Source organism: Mustela lutreola, chromosome 3 (genome assembly GCF_030435805.1).
Source record: "Mustela lutreola isolate mMusLut2 chromosome 3, mMusLut2.pri, whole genome shotgun sequence".
Taxonomy (NCBI): Eukaryota; Metazoa; Chordata; class Mammalia; order Carnivora; family Mustelidae; genus Mustela; species Mustela lutreola.
In genome coordinates, this window is record NC_081292.1 from 136770431 (window position 1) to 136783941 (window position 13511).

Sequence of the window (13511 nt, forward strand, 5' to 3'; positions counted from 1 at the left end):
ACATTAATTCTTCCAGTCTGTGAATATATATCTTTCCATTTGTTTGTGTTGTCTTCAGTTTCTTTCATCAGTCATAGTTTTCAGAGAACAGGATTTTATCTCCTTGGTTAAATTTATTCCTAGGTGTTTTAATCTTTTTGGTGCAATTGTAAATGAGATTGTTTTCTTTCTTTCTTTCTTTTTTAAGATTTATTTGTTTATTTGAGGTACAGATGGAGAAAGAGCGAAGGAGAAGGAGTATGGGTAGGGGCAGAAGCAGACTCCCCACTGAGCAGGGAGCCCAACTTGGGGCTTGATCCTGGGACTCTGGGACCATGACTTGAGCCCAAGGCAGATGCCCAACTGACTGAACCACCCAGGTGCTCCGAGATTTTTAAAATTTCTCTTTCTGCTGTGTTGTTACTAGTGTATAGAAAAGCAACAGATTTCTTTAATTTTGTATCTTACAACTTTACAGATTTCATTTATTACTTTAAATAGTTTTTTGATGGCATCTCTAGAGTTTTCTGTGTATGTCTTCAGATAATGACAGGTTTACTTCTTTCTTGACAATTTGGATGTCTTTTGTTTCTTTCTGTTGTTTGATTGCTGTGGCTAGGACTTTCAGTTCTATGTTCAATAAAAGTGGTGAGAGTGGACATCCTTAGTCTTGTTCCTGATCTTAAAGGAAATGCTTTTCATTTTCACCATTGTGTATGATGTTAGCTGTGGGTTTTTCTTACATGGCCTTTATTGTGTTGAGGTATGTTCCCTCTAAACTCACTTTGTTGATAATGTTTATCATGAACAGATGTTGTGTTTTGTTAGATGGTTTTCTGCATCCATTGACGTAATCATGCAGTTTTTATCTTTTCTCTTGTTAATGTCATGGCATCATATTGATTGGATTTGCAAATATCAAACCATCCTTTCAACCTTGGAATAAATCTTACTTGGTCATGGTGAATGGTCCCTTTAAAAAATGTGCTTTGCTTACATTTTGTTGAGGATTTTTGCATCCATGTTCTTTAGGCATATGGCCTGTATTTTTCTTTTTCTGTATTATCTTTGTCTGGTTTTGGTATCAGGATAATGTTGGCCTTATAGAATGAATTTGGAAGTTCTTCTTCTTCTACTTTTTAGAATAAATAATTATTCTTATTCCTATTCTATTCTAGAATAAGAATAGGTATTAGTTCTTTAAATATTTGGTAGAATTTACCTGCAAAGCCATCTTGTCCTGGACTTTTGTTTGGGAGATTTTTGATTACCAATTCAGTTTTGTTACTAGAAATTAGTCGGTCCAAATTTTCCATTTCTTCCTGATGCACTTTTAGAAGATTGTGTTTCTAGGAGTTGATTCATTTCATCCAGGTTGTTTAATTTGTTGGCATATTTTTTATAGCATAATCTCCTAATTCTTCATATTTCTGTGGTGTCAGTGTCCTTCAAGCTTTCTGACTTTACTTGAATTCTGTTTTTTGTTGATTAGTTCAGCTAGCGGTTTATCAGTTTTATCTTTTTAAAGAATCAACTCTTCATTTCTTTGAACTTTTCTAATTTTTTTTATAGTCTCTATTTTATTTATCTCCACCCTCATCTTTATCATTTCCTTCCTTCTGATATTGGGTTTTGGTTTTTGTTCTTTTTTTAGTTCCTTTGGGTGTAAGATTAGATTGTTTATTTGAGATTTTTCATGTTTCTTGAGGTAGGTTTGTATCATTAAAAACTTCTGTTGTAGAACTGCTTTTGCTGCATCCCAAAGATTTTATACTCTTTTGTTTTTGGTTTTGTATACATGTATTTTTTTTTATTTTTTCTGATTTCTTCAATGACCTGTTGGTTGTTTAGTGGCACGTTTGTCTTCCATCTTGTTTGTGTTTTTTCTAGTTCTTTTTCTTGTAATTGATTTCTAGTTTCATAGTGTTATGATAGGAAAAGATGCTTTATATGATGTCAGTCTTCTTAAATTTACTGAGACTTTTTTTTTTTTTTAAATTTTATTTATTTATTTGTCAGAGAGAGAGAGAGTGCACACAGTCAGACAGAGTGGCAGAGGGAGAAGCAAGCTCCCTGCGGAACAAGGAGCCTGATGTGGGACTCCATCCCAGGACGCTGGAATCATGACCTGAGCTGAAGGCAGCTGCTTAACTAACTGAGCCACCCAGGCGACACTTAAATTTACTGAGACTTATGTTGTGACCTAACATGTTATCTATCATGGAATGTTCCATGTGCATTTGACGGTATATTTATTCTGCTCTTTTTTGGTTGGGTTGTTCTGTATTTACTTTTATATTTTTTAGGTCCATCTGGCCTAGTGTGTCATTCAAAGCCATTGTTTCCTTGTTAATAATTCTGTTCAGCTGATCTATCCACTGATGTAAGTGAGGTGTTAAAGTCCTCTACTATTGTATCACTGTCAGTTTTTCCCTTTATGTCTATTAAAATTTGTTTTATGTACTTAGGTGCTTTTATGTTGTGTGCCTAGATATTTACAATTGTTACATTCTCTTGTTGGGTTATCCTTTTATCACTATGTAATGTCCAGTGTTTGTCTTTTGCTGCAGTCTTCCTTTTAAAGTCTGTTTTGTTTGATATAAGTATTGCTAGCCCAACATTTTTTCTTTTTTGCTTCCTTCTGCCTAGAGTATCTTTTTCCATCCCTTCACTTTCCATCTGTGTGTGTCTTGGTTAGAAATGAGTCTTTTGTAGGCAGCTCTTTTTTTTTTTTTTTAATCCATTCAGTCACCCCATGTCTTTTGATTGGAGTAGTTAATTTATATTAAAAGTAATTTTTGATATGTATGTACTTACTGCCATTTTGTTAATTGTTTTCTGGTTCTTGTATGTTCTTCTCTTCTCCTGCTCTCTTATGACTTGATAGCTTTTTTTAGTGTTTTGCGTGGAATCCTTTCCCTTTATTTTTTTGTGTATCTATTATAGGTTTTTGATTTGTGGTTACTGTTAGATTTATATGTAATATCCCATATGTATAGCAGTCTATGTCAATAGTTGCTTAAGTTGGAACACATTCTAAAAGCACTACATTTGGGGCACCTGGATGGCTCAGTTGTTAAGCGTCTGCCTTGCCTCAGGTCATGATCCTAGGTAGGGTCCTGGGATCAAGCCCTGCATCGGTCGGGCTCCCTGCTCAGTGGGAAGCCTGCTTCTCCTTCTCTTGCTTCCCCTGCTTGTGTTCCCTTTCTTGCTGTGTCTCTCTCTATCAAATAAATAAAATATTTTAAAAAAATCACTAAATTTTTACTATCCCTCCATTTTATGTATATGTTGTCATATTTTTTATCTTTTTATTTTGTGTATCCCTTGGAATTTTTTGGATATAATTGACTTTACTTTTTTTTGTGCTTTAACCTTGATATTGGCTTAAAAGTAATTAATCTATGTTTACTTTTACCTGTGAACTTCTCTCATAATTTTCTTCTAGTTATGTTCTCTTGTTTTCCACTAAAGAATGCCCTTTCACATTTCTCATAGGACTGTTTTGGTAGTGATGAACTCCTTCAACTCCTGTTCGGGAACCTCTTTATCTTTCAATTCTAAGTGATGATCTTGCTAAGTAGGGTATTCTTGGTTGAAGATTTTTGTTTGTTTGTTTTATTTTCTTTGAGCACTTGAAATATATCATGCCATTCCCTTCTGGACTGTGTAGCTACTAGTATTCTGAAAGGTATATATTCTGTATATTCAGAATTTTAAAAAAATCTATCTATGGACATTTTTCTTCAGTGAAAATCTGACACGGAAGCCAAATTTATAAAACATATAGAATTGGAGGGCCATAGCCATTTCTGCTCATTATCATCTTCCCTTCTCAAACTCCACTTCCACTGCTATGCCCCCCTCTCCCAACTTTAAGGAGCCTTCTTGGAGTGTTTAGGACTCTGCAGAGCAATTAGATGATAGTTTGAATATGAATCTAACACCCTTAATTGATCATTGATTTGTCTTCTTAGACTTTGGAAGTTTCAGTGTAGTCTATAAGAGTATGACTGGGATGGCTTTCCTCTTTTTTTTTTTTTTAATGAGACTTGTAGGACCAAGGCCGTTTGAGCCACAGCACCTTCCTTTTTCCTCCTTAAGAAATGTACTTTTAGCAAATGGGGTTATAATTGCCTTGACCTTAGAGTTACTTCAAAACACTGTGGTTAAGTGCTTTGAACATACTTTTTGTTTTGTTTTAATTTTTAGATTTTTTTAGTTTTTTTATAGAGGGAGAGCAAGCAAGCATGGGATGGGGAGGGGTCAAGGAAGAGAGAATTTTGCGAAGACTCCACATGCAGTATAGAATCTGACACAGGTCTCAATCTCATGACCCTGAGATCTTGACCTGGACTGAAATCAAGAGTAGGACATTTAACTGACTGAGCCACCCTGGCTCTCCTGAGCATTCTTTATGCTCTTGATGAGTGTTGTTGTTTTCAATAATCATCTCACTTCATACAACACATATGTATTGAAAATTTATAATGTGCAATTTCAAAGCCAGTCCAATACTAGACTACTAAGCCAGTATTTGCTTTCTTTGTCATGTAGTTTTTTTTTTTTTTCTTTACTTTCTCTTTCCTTTTCAGATATGCTTCAGTTCACATCAAGGGATGGCTGAGTTGTCAAGCTGGACTAGTACAATAGCCAAGCTAACTTCTCTGTCCCTATTCTCTTTCCACTTTGCGCACAAGAACAGGATTAATTTCACTGATGTGATGGTTTCAGCCTTCCCAGTTTTCTCTGACCTCCTCTTTTTCTTACTGCACAGTGAATTCAGTTCAGTAGCCACTTATTTTATTTTATTTTTTTAAAAGATTTTATTTATTTATTTGACAGAGAGAGATCACAAGCAGGCAGAGAGGCAGGCAGAGAGAGATGAAGGGAAGCAGGCCCCCTGCTGAGCAGAGAGCCCCATGCGGGACTTGATCCCAGGACCCCGAGATCATGACCCGAGCCGAAAGCAGTGGCTTAACCCACTGAGCCACTCAGGCGCCCCAGTAGCCACTTATTTTGTATGTCTTGCATTGTGAAGGCAGGAAAGAGTAGGTCTTTGCTCTCAAAAGCAGTCTTTCAGCCTTCTTAAATGCTGTGCCAAGACCTTATATGATTCGACTCATCTTTTCAGTTAATATTTCTTAAATACTTACTATGCAAAGCACTTAGTTTTAAGTATTGTATTAACTCAGTTTTCAAAATAATAAGGTAGTATTATTATTTCTGTTTCATAGATGAAAAAGGGCGGAGAAATTAAGAAACTTTATCAAATTAGTATTTGGTGCCTTTGATCATATTCTTTATGTTCTATATTCTTTATGCTCTTTAACACATCCTCCTTTCACATTAGATTTTATTATCTTCTTTATGTAGATCTCTTCCAGATTCTGCTGTTATCCACACTTAGAGTCCTTGCTGCTTCTGATTCTTTAGGAGTTAAGCCATGATATGTTTAATGATGATTCTTAAGTATTTATTTATTTACATGTAAAGATTTTATTAATTTGAGGTAGCAAGAGAGAGAACATGAGCAGGGACAGAGGGAGAGGGAGAAGCAGGCTCTCTGCTGACCAGGGAGCCCAATGTGGGGTACAATCCCAGGACCCTGGGATCATGACCTGAGCCAAAGGCAGATGCTTAACTGATTGAGCCACCCAGGTGCCCAAATTTTTATTTTGTTTTTACATATATTATTTGTCTTTTTTTTTTTAATTTCAAAAGCATATATTGTTTCCCTAGTAACATTAAATAATATAATGTCAATGAATATAGAGTAGACACTAAGGGATTCTGAGCTCCTTGAGGGGAGAAACTCTTATAATTTGTATTTTTCACAAGTCAGTGTAGTACCTCATTCTTAATCAGTGGTCAGTATGGCCTATGGGTACTTTTTATTTTATTTTACTAGTTTGGTTTCTCAAGTGTGGGCTGACTGGACCTAGTAACTGACCATTCTCAGCACATCTTACATTTTGTTGGAAAATCAAATAAGCATACTGAGGTTGGTGGCTCAGTAGAAACTATTTTGATGGATAAGAAGATTTTCTAGGATGGTCTTGCTTTCCTTTTTAGGACTTTAAATTCAAATGGACCTGAGGATTTACTTATGGATGATTGGGAGGCATATATGAAAAGAATATCTTATATTTAAGGAAATAACAGATAACATTAAGTCATTTAATTCTCATAACAAACATGATGAATATAGTCATCATTATCCCTGTCTTGTGTATGAGGGATCTGAGACATAGAAAGAGTGGGCAATTTTAGGTATCTTGACTGAGAGCATGTGGCAAATCAGGGGAGAAGGGGTATTTGAACCTGGCAGTTTGGCTGCTAGCCTGTATTCCTAATTACTGCCCTACAGCCACCTCTGCTGTAATCACAGTGCAGTACCTATTGATAAGTGTCCGTATTTAGTCACATTTAATGTAGATCTCTCACAGTTGATAATTAACAAATTAAATAATACAGTATTACAAAAATATTGAAAACTTTTTTGTCTTAACATTTTCTTTCAACAGTGTATTCAGTGTATACAGGCAAATCTTGGAGATAATTGCAGGTTCAAGTCTAGACCACTGCAGTGAATGAATATGACAGAAAAGCCTTATTTGCATTTACTTCCTCCACTGAAGTCTTGAATCCCTAAGTCATTCATGAGGGTCGGAATCAGCTTCTTCCAAACTTTTGTTAATGTTGATATTTTAACCTCTTCCGTCAATCAATGAATGTTCTTTAATAGGACCTAGAACAGTAAATCTTTTCCAGAAGGCTTTCAGTTTACTTTGCCCAGATCCATTAGAGGAATCACTATCTCTGGCAGCTATGGATTAATGAAATATTCTCAAATAATAAGACTTGAAAGTCAGAGTTACTTCTTGGTCCATGGGCTGGAGAATGGATGTCATGTTAGCAAGCCTGAAAATAGCATTAATCTCATTGTACATCTCCATCAGAGCTCTTTGGTGATCAGAAGGATTCTCAACGAACAGTAATACTTTAAAAGGTATTTTCCTGAGCAGTAGGTTTCTACAGTGAGCTTAAACCCATTCAGTAAACCATGTTATAAACAGATGTATTTTCATCCAGAGTTTGTTTCATTTATAGAGCACAGGCATTGTAGATTTAGCATAACTCCCTTCTTTTTTTTTTTTTTTTAAGATTTTATTTATAATTTTTTAACAGACAGCACAAGTAGTCAGAGGCAGGTTGTGGGTGGGGAGCAGACCCCCTGCTGAGCGGAGACCAATGTGGGGCTCGATCCCAGGATCCTGAGATCATGACCTGAGCTGAAGGCAGAGGCTTAACACATTGAGCCACCCAGGCACCCTGGCATAATTCCTTTTTATTTTTTAATTTTTTTTTTAAGTAGTCTCTATGCCCAGTGGGGCTTGAATTCACGACCCTGAGATCAAGACGTTAGCTGAAATTGACTAACTGAGCCACTCAGGTGCCCTAGGATTGTCAGAATGGTAAATGAGCATTGGCTTCAATTTAGTCACCAGCTGCATTAGCCTCTGAAAGAGTCAGTCTGTCCTTTGACTTTTTTTTTTTAAAGATTTATTTAATTATTTTAGAGAGAGAGAGTGCACATGAGAGAGCATGCCCTGGGGTGGTTGGGGGCAGAGGGAGAGGGAAAGAGTCTTCATCAGATTCTGTGCTGAGTATGGAGCCAGACATGAGACTCAGTCTCAGGACCCTGAGTTCACAAACTGAACCAAAGCCAAGAGTCAGACACTACCTGACTATGCTACCCAGGTGCCCCTGTCCTTTGAAGCCACATTGACTTCTCCTTTCTAGCTCTACAAGTGCTAGATGGCATCTTTTTCCAGTAGAAGGCTGTTTGTCTACATTGAAAATCTGTTGTAGAGTGTAGCCACTTCCATTAATGATCCTAGCTAGATGTTTTGGTGGAGAACTTCCTACAGCTTCTTTATTAGCACTTGCAACTTTACCTTGTACTTTTACATTACAGAGATGGCTTCTTTGGTTAAACCTCATGAACCAACCTCTGCTAGCTTCAGACTTTCTCCTGTAGCTTCCTCACCTCTTTCAGCCTTCCTAGAATTGAAGAAAATTAGGGGCTTGCCCTGGATTAGGCTTTGACTTAAGGGAATGTTGTGGCTGGTTTGATTTTCTAACCAGACCACTCAAACTATTTCCATGTCAGTAACAAGAATGTTTTGCTTTCTTATTATTCATTTGTTCACAGGAGTAGCACTTTTAATTTCCTTCCATAAATATTTTTTGTATTTACAACCTGGCTGACTGGTGCAGGAGACCTAGCTTTTATTTAGCCTGTGTTATTTTTAGCCTATAGCTCATGCCTTCCTCACTAAGCTTAATCATATTTAGCTTTTGTTTCAAAGTAAAAGACATGAGACTTGTCACTTCATTTCAACACTTAGAAGCCACTGAAGGGTAATTAATTAGACTAATTTCAGTATTATTGTGTCTCAGAGACTAGGGAGGCCCAAGGAGAGGGAGAGACAGGGGAACAAACAGTAGATAGAATCAGAACACACAACACTTATTAAATTCTCCATTTTACAAGGGTATGGTTTTTGGTACCCCAAAACAATTACAGTAGGAACAGCAAAGATCACAGATCACCATAACAAATATAATAATTTAAAGTTTGAAATATTACAGGAATTACTAAAATAAGACACAGAGACATAAAGTGAGCAAAAGCTGTTGGAAAAATGGCACCTGTAGAGTTGATAGATGCAGGGTTGCCACAAACCTTTAATTTGTAAAAAATGTAGTATCTATGAAGTGCAGTAAAGCAAAGTACAATAAAAATAAAATACCTGGGGGGCGCTTGGGTGGCTCAATGGGTTAAGCCTCTGCCTTCAGCTGAAGTCATGATCTCAGGGTCCTGGGATCAAGCCCCACATTGGGCTCTCTGCTCAGCAGAGCCATACATGCCATCTTCCCTCTCCCTCTGTCTGCCTCTCTGCCTACTTGTGATCTCTCTCTTTCTCTTTATCAAATAAAATCTTTAAAAAATAAAATAAAAAATAAAATAAAGTAAAATACCTGGGGCGACTGGGTGGCTCAGTTGGTTAAATGACTGCCTTCAGCTCAGGTCGTGATCTGGGGTTCCCAGGATTGAGTCTCACATCTGGCTCTCTGCTTAGCAAGAAGTCTCCTTCTCCCTCTGACCACCCCCCTCCATGCTCTCTCTCTCTTTCTCATTCTCTCTCTTAAATAAATAAAATCTTAAATCTCTCTCAAGTAAATAAAGTCCTAAAAAAAAAAAAAAGAATGTGGAACAACAGTTAAAAAAAATAAAATACCTGTATTTAAAAATCAGTATTTTTCTAGTGTAAAGGGAACTTGTTGATCATCCAGTTGTAGAATCATGGAACCTCATTAGGGTTGGAAAGTACCTTAACAATCATCTAGACTACCACCTTTTCTATTCTTAAATCTTTTGTAGAAATACTGCCAAGTACTTGTCCAGATTAATCTTTATCAGGTTACTATTGATTCTGTAGTGATTCAAAATCTATAAAATTTACCTTTCCACTTTTTTCAAGTTTTGATTTTTTTTAAAAATTCGAACTTGGATCTTAAGTCAGTTCTTCCTAATTGTAGAAAAACTCATTTATGTTACAGAATAAAGATCAGAATGCAGAGGTTTAATGATTTACCAAAAATCACATAGGCATTAAGATCATAAGTCTTCAAGTCATTCAGTAAATATGTAAGACCCTATAATAAGCTTCTCATTGTTCTAGATGCTAAGAAAATTGGTGAACAAAGGAGACCCAGTCCCGCCCTTATTATGGGCCTTATACATAATGATCCAATGTATATTACAAATAAATTCATAATATATTGGATGTTCATAAATGCTATGAAAACAAAGCATGAAAAGAACAGAAGATGGCATGTATGGCAATATTTTTTAAAATGAGAGGATAATGTTTTACCAGAGATGATGGGAGTGAGGGACAAGCTGTACAGATATCTAATGGAAGAGCATTTAAGAAACAACATTTATGACAGAGAGAGTTAGTGCAAAGACCCTGAGGCAGGAACAGGATCAGCACAATGTGGGATCAACAAGGAGGTGATATGGTGGGAGCAGTTTGAGAGAGGTTCAGAGTTTTAGAACTGTGGTCAGGTGAGAAAGGCTAGAATCAGATCATAGAGGATGTTGTTGTAGGCCATGGTAAAGGCTTCAGTTCTGAAGGAGAAGGAAAACCATTGTTGCTTTCTGATTAGGGAGTGATGTGTAGTGCACCCTCTACATTTTTGAAGGCTGTTTGTGTTTAAAGCACTGTGCTAAAAGCTGCCAGGGTATCAGTAAGATAATATCCTTGCTTTCTGGAAGCATGTTATCTAATGAAGATAAATTGTAAACAAGTAATTACAATAAAAGCACAAGTGAAATTAGTTGTAAATGTAATAGATGTAAATAATGTAAATGTAAGCAGAGCTGTATTTGAGTGGAAGAAGAAGGAACCCTTAATTGTAATCACAGAAATTAGTGAGGAGCTACTGGACCCAAGAAATCAATTGACCATCTGTTTCTAATCAAAGTGAGTAGGCTTGTTAAGGAGCCTCTCCTCTTAACAGAAGTTTTAACTCAGCCACCTCACTCTCAAAAAGCTCTAACGGGAGAAGAACAAGGAGATAGTGTTAAGAGATTTCTTTATCATTGCTTTTTTTTAAAAAATATTTTATTTATTTAACACAGAGAGATCACAAGTAGGCAGAGAGGCAGGCTGGGGGGTGGGAAGCAGGCTCCCTGCTGAGCAGAGAGCTGGATGTGGGGCTCAATCCCAGGACCCTGAGGTCATGACCTGAGCCGAAGGCAGAGGTTTAACCCACTGAGCCACCCATGTTAAAAGCTGTAAGAGTTTATTAATACTAGTACTGCAGCTCCTGATATTCCCTTTTATAAAGGACAGAGCATGCTTCTGAAGTATGTTAAAAAACACTTGAAACTATCACTTCACTTGTAGGAATGAAGAAAAGAAAAAGAAAAACAATCCTTTCATGTATTTGAAAGATCACTTGGTTTTGCAGTTTTCAAATAATATCTTTCAGTTGGATGAATTTTCATTATATTAGCAAAATGTGGAGAAAATTATGATTAAGTCTATTTTTAAGTGGCCAAAGAGATTAAATTTAGAGTACTTTATGCCCTTAAGATCACTGCAGATGGTATTTGCAAGTGTCAATATTTTTTCTCTTAATATAAGATTAATTTAGAGTGTGCTTTGAAATAAAAATGTGTTATTCATGTAGAACTTCTTTAACAAAATGGTTATGTAACCTGTATCTCGGCAGAAGCACATGCCATTTGAGAAGAAAGTACCACATTATAGGGATGGCACACTTCTCTTGGCTGTAGTACCAACAAGGGAAGGCCTCCTACTGGACAACTCTGTGTCTTATCTCTCCCACTTTCAGATTTCTGTAAGGCATTGGTAGAGACCCTGAGTTGCATTTACTTTTCTGAAGACCACTCAATAGCCAGCTGCCTTACCTAGGTCGGTCTCTTTTGGTGAAGTTTCCTTATCTAAGTTACTTGTATCCTATTTGAGTTATAGTGGTCTTCCTAGATGGCTTGTTGGTGGAACTCTAAGAATTTCCTCCTTACTTGATCCTACAGCTAGCAATTAGATGTCAGATTTGCTTCCCCAACCAAGTTTTTTATATGTTTTTGCTAATCCAAAGTGAACACTGTATTGCCTCACATTCCCCCTGCCAAAGAATACTCAGAATACTCAATACTTCATTTTAAAATACAAAATCCAAAAAAGGAATACTTCACCATTTTTTTTTATTGAGTTGTAATTCACATACCTTAAACATCGGCCTTTTAAAGTATACAATTTAGTGTTTTTCATTGTATTGACAAGGTTGTGTGACCATTACACACATTCATTTATTGGCCCGAAAAGAAATGCTGCACCCATTAACAGTCACTCCCTATTCTCTCCTCCTCCTAGCCCTTGGCAGCTACTGATCTGCTTTCTGTCTCTGCATATTTGTTTATTCTGAACATTTCATATAAATGGAATCGTACAATATGTGGGTTTTGGTTTCTGGCTGCTTTCACTTAGCTTAATGTTTTCAAGGTTTATCCATGTTGTAGCATGTATTAGTGTTTTATTCCCCCCCCCCCCGCATTTTTTTTTAAAAGATTTTATTTATGTGAGAAAGAGAGAGCACCAGCACAGGGGGAGGGAGAGGGGGAGAAGTAGACTCTGTCTGAAATAAAAATGTGTTATTGTGTAAAACTTCTTTAACAAAATGGTCATGTAACCTGTATCTCTGAGAAGCACATGCCAATTGAGAAGAAAGTACCACTGGACATCTCAGGATCCAATCCCAGGATCCTGAGATGGCCTGAGCTGAAGACTTAACTGATTGAGCCACCAAGGTGCCCCAGTACTTCATTCATTTTTATAGTGGATAATACTCTGTTATATAGATTGCCATGTTTTGTTTTTCTGTTCATCACTGATAGACATTTGATTCTACTTTTGGCTGTTAGGAATTACGCTGCTGTGAACATTTGTGTGCACGTTTTTTGTATGGACATATATTTCAGTTTGTCTTGTCTTTTGAACCGTTGCTTGTTCTTTGGAAGCTCAGCTTCTGTCCCTGCCTACAGAGGCCCCTGTTCATATAAATCTTTAGCAGTGACATCCTCTTACTTATAATCTTACTGTTGTTTGGTAGATTTAGACATTACTTCTCCAAGAAACCTCTTGAGTCTAATGTGAAAACTTGGAGGAAGTAAGGCAAGATTAGTAAAATCCCCTGGATTGCTGGATTTAAATCTTAGGAAAGGGTCTGCCAATTACCTTTTCTATAATGTATGTGATTGATAGGACTTTGAGTGTGGAGAGGTTTTACTACCAAATCCTTGCTCTGCTAAGCAAAACTGCAGTTTCTTACACTGTATTGAAGAGAGAGCAGTTGAGATCCTCGCACTGAATTTATTTTATAAGTAAAAAAATAATCATGAAGTAGCTATGGAGTTTGGTCTTCAGCATGGAGTTTTTTAAGTGTAGTTGTATTTTAGTAGGGTAGGCTTCTGAGAAGTTTTTAGATAATACTGGAATAATTGAATGTAATATATAGCAGTAACATATTCTAACACTCAAGAGAATATTTTGCTGGTCAAGTAACTGAGAATGCAAAGGTGAAGGGGGTATATATTCAGACATGGTGTAGTCAAGTTTTCAACTACTATGTAGACCAAATACTACCTCATTTCATTAAATTTTCCCAAAAGAACACCAAAAAATCCATTTCCAGTGGTTTAATAATAGCTTACTCTATTTTCAGCCCCCCCCTTTACAAGATTTTATTTATTTATTTATTTGACAGAGATCACAAGTAGGCAGAGAGGCAGGCAGAGAGAGAGAGAAGCAGGCTCCCTGCTGAGTAGGGAGCCTGATGTGGGGCTCGATCCCAGGACCCTGGGATCATGACCTGAGCCAAAGGCAGAGGCTTAACGTACTCAACCACCCAGGCGCCACCCCCTCCCCTTA

The 13511-nt window shown here is 36.9% G+C and overlaps 1 protein-coding gene across 9 annotated transcripts in view; it reads left to right on the plus strand.

The window, feature by feature from the left end:
- Positions 1 to 13511, plus strand: part of SESTD1 (SEC14 and spectrin domain containing 1) — a 159617-nt gene that overhangs the window by 52629 nt on the left and 93477 nt on the right. The window lies entirely within an intron of this gene.